Source organism: Lynx canadensis, chromosome A3 (genome assembly GCF_007474595.2).
Source record: "Lynx canadensis isolate LIC74 chromosome A3, mLynCan4.pri.v2, whole genome shotgun sequence".
Lineage (NCBI taxonomy): Eukaryota > Metazoa > Chordata > Mammalia > Carnivora > Felidae > Lynx > Lynx canadensis.
In genome coordinates this window covers 83,568,667-83,576,148 of record NC_044305.1, presented here as the reverse complement: position 1 = coordinate 83,576,148, position 7,482 = coordinate 83,568,667, and the positions used below count along the sequence as shown (strand labels likewise).

General features: G+C 49.8%; 1 protein-coding gene across 3 annotated transcripts in view; it reads right to left on the bottom strand.

The window, feature by feature from the left end:
* Positions 1 to 6,723: 6,723 nt before the first annotated feature.
* The window catches only part of MEIS1 (Meis homeobox 1), a 138,417-nt gene continuing 137,658 nt past the window's right edge, over positions 6,724 to 7,482 (bottom strand). For all 3 annotated transcript variants that reach the window (XM_030310718.1, XM_030310721.1, XM_030310719.1), the window contains one exon: positions 6,724 to 7,482. This exon is cut by the window's right edge and continues 786 nt beyond it. The gene's annotated coding sequence lies outside the window, so the exon portion shown is untranslated.

Sequence of the window (7,482 nt, the reverse complement as noted above, 5' to 3'; positions counted from 1 at the left end):
AGTTATTGTTGTTGTGAGAATCGAACAGGCACAAAAGTCATTTATCTAAACCGAGGAGATATGACTCTGTAAAAGAGAGAAGCAAGGGCAGAATCATGGGGAATTATCTCAGTTTATAGCTCTTATTAATTAAACCGGATGTGGTTTTATTCTGATCTTTTAGTACCGACCTTGTTAAATGCTCCCAGATACCTTTTTACCCACGCATACCCCAATTTTTTATGCATTAGATGAGTTGGGTCCCTTGCTGTTGGGCGCTGCTTTTTCTACATTATATCACTAAGCAGTTGCAGTGTAAAATCGCGTGAGGCTACAGATGATCGCACCCCTCCCAGAAAGAAAAAGAAAGAAAGAAAGAAAAGGAAAGGAAAGGAAGAAAAAGAAAGGAAGAAACGCTTTTCCCATTCAGTTTTAGCATCTTGTTTCGTTGAAATGCAAGACAGGTACTTGATTTAGCATTTAAGCAAAAGGTTACACAAACCGCGTTTTAAAAAGTGTTGGGATGTCCGACAGGGTCAGCCCCAGATCAGATCATTTTTTGAATGCAGACCTAAAGATAATGAGTACTTGTTGTATTAAAGGGGACAAACAGTACTTTGGCTTCCTCTGACCCCAGAATGCACGGCTCGGTTTCATTGATCATCCTCCTTTATGAGATAATGCAATTACAAACATCAATAAGGGGCTGCAAGGGGAATCATTATGCGCTGACAGTGATAAATGACGGTGCAGAAATAGCATGCTTTTTCCCCCCTAACAATCCAGGAGCCCAGGGGCTCCGGGGGCTGAACACAGTCGCCAAGGAAACAGATGACATCCCAAACGGCACCAAAGGAAAAAAAATGAACAGTCTTTCTTTGCCTTTCACTCTTTTCCGTCTTCCAAAGAGTTAGTTTTGGCTCCAGCAGCAGCTGCCACACAGGCTTTTCGTTATTTCAGACATTAAAGCCTGGAGCGGGCGGTGGGAGTCTCCTTCTCTCCCATCCCCACCCCCATTAGATAACACACAAAGCTCGCTGTTCACAGTTTAGGACTACCTGAAAATGCACCTCTTGGAAATCAGATTGGGGTCGGGTTAGCAGTGCGGGAACGTGGGTTTACATAGCCACTGCATTGTGTTTTCCCCGCTTTCACGACTGTCCAGTGGAAACTGAGTCTCCACAACAAGCTGGCGCCTCGTGGGCCGGCCAGCAAGGACGGGGCGCGTGGCTCGCCTCCATCTCCCTGCGGTGCCAGACGCTGCTCAAAGCAAAGGTGGCGGGGGCGCGGTGGGGGTCGATGGGGAGCCGGCGTCTGCTAGGGGTGTTTGCAGCTTTGAGCTTTGCAGGGTTTCTTTGAATTGGAATTATCAATGGACGCAGGGATCTCCCCTAGATCGAGGAATCTGGTTGTTCAAAGCCCCAGGGTACCCTCAGCAAGTGACTTCAAGAGGGCCTCGCTGAGCGTTCCCCACCCACCCATGTCCAAGTTGGTGGGTGAAGGAAGCGGGCGCGGAAGAGCGGAGGACTGCAGTTTGGGGACCTGAGGGCTGCGGGGAGTAGTGGTGGGATGGGGGTGACAGCCTCTGGACCTTCCGTGAAGAAGGGGAGCTCGCCACTTTGGGGCAAGGGAGAAGAAAGGGAGCGCAGAGGTGTGAGGGGGCCCAAGATGAAAAGAATAAGGAAGGGGTGGAGGAAAGCTTGCGAGCGCAATCCCACCCTTCGAGAAGGTCGCCAACCCGAAGAAAGCAGACACAGGGTTCCTGACCCCTGCCGGGCACGCCCAAGCGCGGAGTGAGGAACCCCTGCGCAGCTTGCCTTGCTTGCCACTCGAGGCCCCCGCCCCGACGAGCCGCCAGCGCTGCTGCGTGAACAGGTGACTTTATTCACTGCTTCCCGAATCGGCGAGGTCCCGGGACTCGTTTTCCGCCTGGAGATTAAGATCATTGCTCGCGTAATGAACTTAATGCTTTAGGGTAGAGGTGAGTGTGTCTGCGAGTGGGCAGGGGTAGAAATTACCGACTCGATCGATGGGAGACTGGCTTAAAACTAAATCCCTTTTCTCCAGGGCTTCACCGCCTGGCTTTCCCCCACAGTGGGCTGAGAGCGCCTGGCTGGCAGGGGGCAGCGCGCGGAGGGGCCACTTCGGGGCGAGGCCCGCGAGAACCGAGACCCTAAACGTCCTTCATCTCCCCGCCAAGACCCCGGGGTACTCGTTTTTAGGGCAAAAACTCTTAGAACCTCAAATGTTGGCGAACTGATTGCTCAATATGTTGTTTGTTTTTCCTTTCAGCTCCGCCTTGGGAGAGAATGTTACAGACGCGTTGGCGGGCAGATTGGGCCAAAAAGTGACACACACACACACACACACACACACACACACACACACACACACACACACACACTCACTCACTCACTCTCGCCGCTCCCCGCCAGCAGCCGCCTCCCTTGAAAGGCGATCTCCCGCTGTTTCTCCCTCGCCGCTCTTTCCTCCGCTCTGGGATTCCCAACCTCCTGTAAACTGCACCTGGCCACCCTGAACGCAGCGGACCTTCTAACAGTCAAGTGGGTGCGGGATGGCACGGGAGAGGGGCGTGAGACGAGGGGGAAATGCCAGCCAGGCCAAGCGGGGCACATCACTACCCAGTTCCATGCCACTCCACCCGGCGTTCAAGCTCCCACCCCGGAGCTTGAATCAAGTCATGTTTTTAGTGCGTTCACATGGGCCAAGGGCCTGCTGGGATCCTAAAATGGAAGGGAAAGTTTGCAGAGACTTTAAAGCTTTCCCGAGGAGCTCCTGCCTAAGGCGTCGGGGTGCAGCCCAAGCCCCCTTGCTGCGGGCCCCGACCCTGGCACTCACGACCCGCCTGGCGGTCGCTGCCCGGGTCCCAAGTGCCCTCCGAGCCCCAAGCTCTCGGAGCCGCGCTCCCAGAGCCGCGCAGGGGCTCGGGAACAGAATCCATCAAGAAGCCTCTAGTCCACCACAAAGCACACCCGAGTGGTTCCAAGGGAAGGGGGTCCAGAGCGCCCCAGGAGATATCTTTCCACAACCTTCTGCGGAGACCCGGGGTCGCCTCGTCTCCAGGGACGAAGTCAGCAGTCCCCTTACACTTGACTTTCTTGTTGCGGTGGGGAGGATATAGGAAGCTACTGGAGGTGCCGGAGCCGCCCCCCCAACCCCCAAAGTGCCCTGGGCTCTGAGCAAAGACCCGTCCTCACAAGCACGCGGTCCAGGCCAGGACCCTGTGCACTGTAGGACGCAGGGGGCCACGGCGTTCTAATCTGGACTCCTGGCCGCTTCCGCGGCGGCCCGCTGGAGTTTCTCCCGCGGAGGTCGGCCCAGCAGCAGGCCACCGGCGTCTCGCCTCCCGCCCTGACATGCAGACTTGGGGGGGCGCTGCACACAGCAACCGATCCCGAGCGCAAAATCTGCGTGCCGCGTGGGAGACGCGCGCGGGAGGGGCCGGGTTGGGCTCGCGTTTTTCCTTTTCAGAAGCTTTCGAGTTGACTACGAAGTTTTCTGGTAGGTGCCTGTGCCCTGGGGTCGGAGCCTCCCACCGCCGCTCCTTCCCCTCCCTCCTCCCCGCCCCCCCCCCCCCCCCGCCGCCAGCCCAGCTCGCCGGAGCCTCAGTCCAGGCCTGGCCGCGCTCTAGGTCCCGCAGGCGAGGTCCCTCAGGCCCGGACCCCGCGCCCGAGCGCCGCGCCGGCCTGCCCGCAGTCCTCCCCGGGCTCCGCGGGGGTGCCTCTCCCCGGGGCGAAACTCGCCGGCCGGGCGCACTGCAAGGAGACACCCGCTGCCTCCCGAGGAACTCCTAATACCATCCATACAGCTTTAATGCGTTTATAATTCGATAAGTGATTTCAATTTGAAATTGTTAGTAACTAATTTTATGGGTAATTTTTCCACATCAAATATTTAAGCATCAGATTAAGGGAGCCAGTTCCGACACAGGATAATAAGGGGGTTCCCCCCACCCCCCGCGCCTCCGCCTCCCTCCGTTTCCTACCGAGTCGTTTTTCCAAATCCCCAAAAGATGGCAGTCGAAGCCGACATTCTTCTTTTCCTGCGGCTCTGCGAGGGGAGGGAGGGGGAGGGGGAGTGGGAGGGAGGAGGGAAGGGGAGGGAGAGAGACGAAGAGAGAGAGAAGAAAAGGAGAGGGAGAAACTAGACGTTGCAAAGACTTTTCAGACTAATTCTTACACACGTTTCTAACACAAGCAAGAAACAGTGGTGCATTTCCTGGAAATGTCCTGGCAGGAAGGAAAGCCCAAAAACGTGCCTTGGGGCCTCAGAGTAGGCGACGTTAGAAACTCAGCACTTTCAAACGGAAGCCTCAACTCAGAGCAGAAGCGAGAGAAGGGAGACATACAAATGTCTTTGTATTTTAACATCACATTCAAATACTACACCCCTAAGCAACTGGTTTTTCGGGGGACGGGACTCGGCAAATTACTTAATGGGGAGAGAAGAAGTGGGGTGGGGAAAGGTGCTGGGTGGGGGGCGGACTGCCGTGGGCGGAGGGGAGGCTGGGGCCGGCAGCGGATGAATTGCAGACCAGTTGCCAAAACTTTTTTTTCTCTCTCTCTCTCTGCTGCTGCTGCCGCCGCCGCCGCCGCCGCCGCCGCCGCCTTTGCTGCTGCCTTTGCTGCTGCCTTTGCTTTGAATGTGGGTAACTAGGAAACAGCAAGCCGTCTGAGAAGACGGAATTTCCAACGTGTAAAATGTTCTTAACGGAACCATTGAGCGAGTGCAATAAGGCGTGAGGGGGAACTAATCTTCCCATTTAAATGTTTGTGGCAATTTTATCTAAATGAATTTTAATGCTAAACGAGGGTAATTCCCCATTTGTAGCGCGTTTACTTCTCTTTCCTGTGCTTCTAAAGCAGTCGAACATCATGCAATGAACAATAACAATAAAAATACTGTCAAGGCATATTATTCATTTCGAATGTGTTATAATTACAGCTGATTAAATATGATAGGGTAAAATATTTTTAGTTTTCTTTAAAAAAATATTTAAATCATACTAAAAAGTCTCATTCAACCAGCACCCCCCCCAATAAAAATAAAAAGCAGGTACAATTGTGTGCCCTTGTTTAGAAGAGGGCGTTTTGTTTTTGCCTTTTAAGAAACATCAAAAACACCCTCAGCACCTCTATTCTTTCTTTCTTTCAGTTAAGTGTCCTCCATAACCTCCGAGCTGGCTCTGAAATTTACAAGAGGAAAGCTAAAATCGCATTAAGGGGGGAGTGGGGGTGTCCAGGCAAGGGGAGAAAGGATCTGCGGAGAGCAAGGCCCTCACAAAACCGCCACACAGAGCAGGGAACACAGGGAAAGAACACAGTTTGTTTTATTTTTTCTAATTCACTGGACACTAATGGTCGCGATTCTTCATAGTCTCCATATTCCCTGATTCTTCTTCACTGGTACCCTACTCCTTCTCCTAGTGCCCGCCTCTCTCCACTCCCCCCTTCCCATCTCTCTCTCTCTCCCTCTCTGTCTCCCTCCCTCCCTCCTCCCCTTTCTTTCCCTCCCCCAACCAGCGAGAGCACCGTCGAGAAGAAAGGCTGAAAATAACCTACTCACCCAAGCTTGTACTGGGGAGGAGGGGCAAATGGATGGGTAGTTTATAAAGTTTATTATTAATTTTTAAAGTAAATAAATGGTTGTTCACCGCCACTAACCAGCTCTCAAAAGAGAATTATTTCACTAAATATGGAGTATTTATGTCGCCGAAGAATTGCCACTGGGTCCAAATAAGAAATTTAAACAATCCCACACATGGGGTGGGGGCGGGGTGGGGCGGAGGGCGCTGCGCGCGAAGGCTGCTGCTGCTGCTGGTGGAGCTTCTCTCGCGCATCCACGTGTTTAGAAACAAGGCCCAATAAACAAAAGGTGAGAATGCGCGGGGCTGCTCCAGCAGGTGAGTCAGTCAATCACACGTCACCTAGTAAACCCAACCCACAGCTGGTTTCTCTTTTCAAATAGAAAATAGAATTGTTCGGGGCGGGTTTATAGGGTGACATGGGCCTGAACGTCAGCCTTGAGTTTAAGGCTCTCTCCTCTGACCCATCCTTTGTTTACAAAGCAATCACTCCTAAAAGGATGATTTTTTTTTTTTTTACAGAGAAATTGCCTTAATTAAAATATTTGTATATTTTCTTTAGCTTTGGGAAGCACTTTTTATAGCAGCGATTTTATTTAAATAAAATTATAAGCCATTCCAGCTTAAACATGTTATTTTGTACCATTTAGCTGGCTGCCACGCAGATATTCTGTACAGCTGTTCTGGAAAATTGGTTAATAACCAGTTTTATCCAATGAGAACATAGAGCATATTTATAAAAATTAGATTTTGAAGTCTGGTCTCTTCAATTCACATAGTTAATTTCCTAATAAGCATATACTGCTCATCCTAGGTAATGTTCTTAGTAAAAGACTTACCTCTGTACTTAGGTTTACCATTATGTGCAAGAATAATGTCACCGATACTAGGTGAGTAATTCTGTTGGATGCAATCTGAGTCTAGAGTTAGTTTAGTGCCCTTAGGCCTTAAATTTGCTGATATTAGGAATTCATTAAACCAGCTTAAAGAAATCAGTGACTATTATCAAATAATTTACTTTGTGGTTAAAATTTTCAAGTACATATACGTCTTAGGGAGCTAAAATTAATTTTCCTCTTTACTGCACTGATCACTGAAAATTTGGGGGGGGCAGTAAACAAATTTTTCAAGCAGTGGAGTCAGCATGACAAAAATAATCTTGTTTTTATTTTAGATTCAGATTTCATTACTGCACTCAAACGTTACTACAACTGGGCTTGGCGTTATTATACAATCCAAACTGTTTCCGTCAGAAACGCTAAGACTCAGTGTGCAATGATTGTTATTAATAATTAGCTCCTTGGTTTCTTGATAGAAAAAGGCTATCAACAAGCATTTGTTTATCCACAACAAAAAGTATAATTAGCTTATCCCACTTAGTAAATCTTGTATGCATGCCAACTCATACCAAACTGCTACTTTTACAAAAAAAATTGCAATAATACAGTTCATTTTTCCAGTCCTTTTTGCACAAAATTTATTTACAATGTCTACATAAATGCTCCAAGGTGGGACTATGGAAAAATACACACATGACCGATGCTTTGCTCAGAAATAAAGTCAACATATTAAAAATAAATCTTCAGTCTATGTTTTTGAGCTGCATAAAACAGGAAGTGATGTATAAGGTGGTGGTTGTTGCATGGGGACAATGATGCTTGATGTGACAATTAGGCTTCTAAACACACGGCCTTTCGGTTTCCATGCCTCCTCCTACCAGTCTCCTTAAGACACTGCCTGCAACAGCTGATTAATCATTGTTGATGACTGCAGTTTTTCCCATCCTTCCCGATTTACATCTGTTCAGGCCAATTCAAATATGGTGAGTAAATGAATTAGACATGCAAATTCAAGCCCCAGGCTAGAGAGAGGGAAAGAGAGGAAAAGAGAGAGAGAGA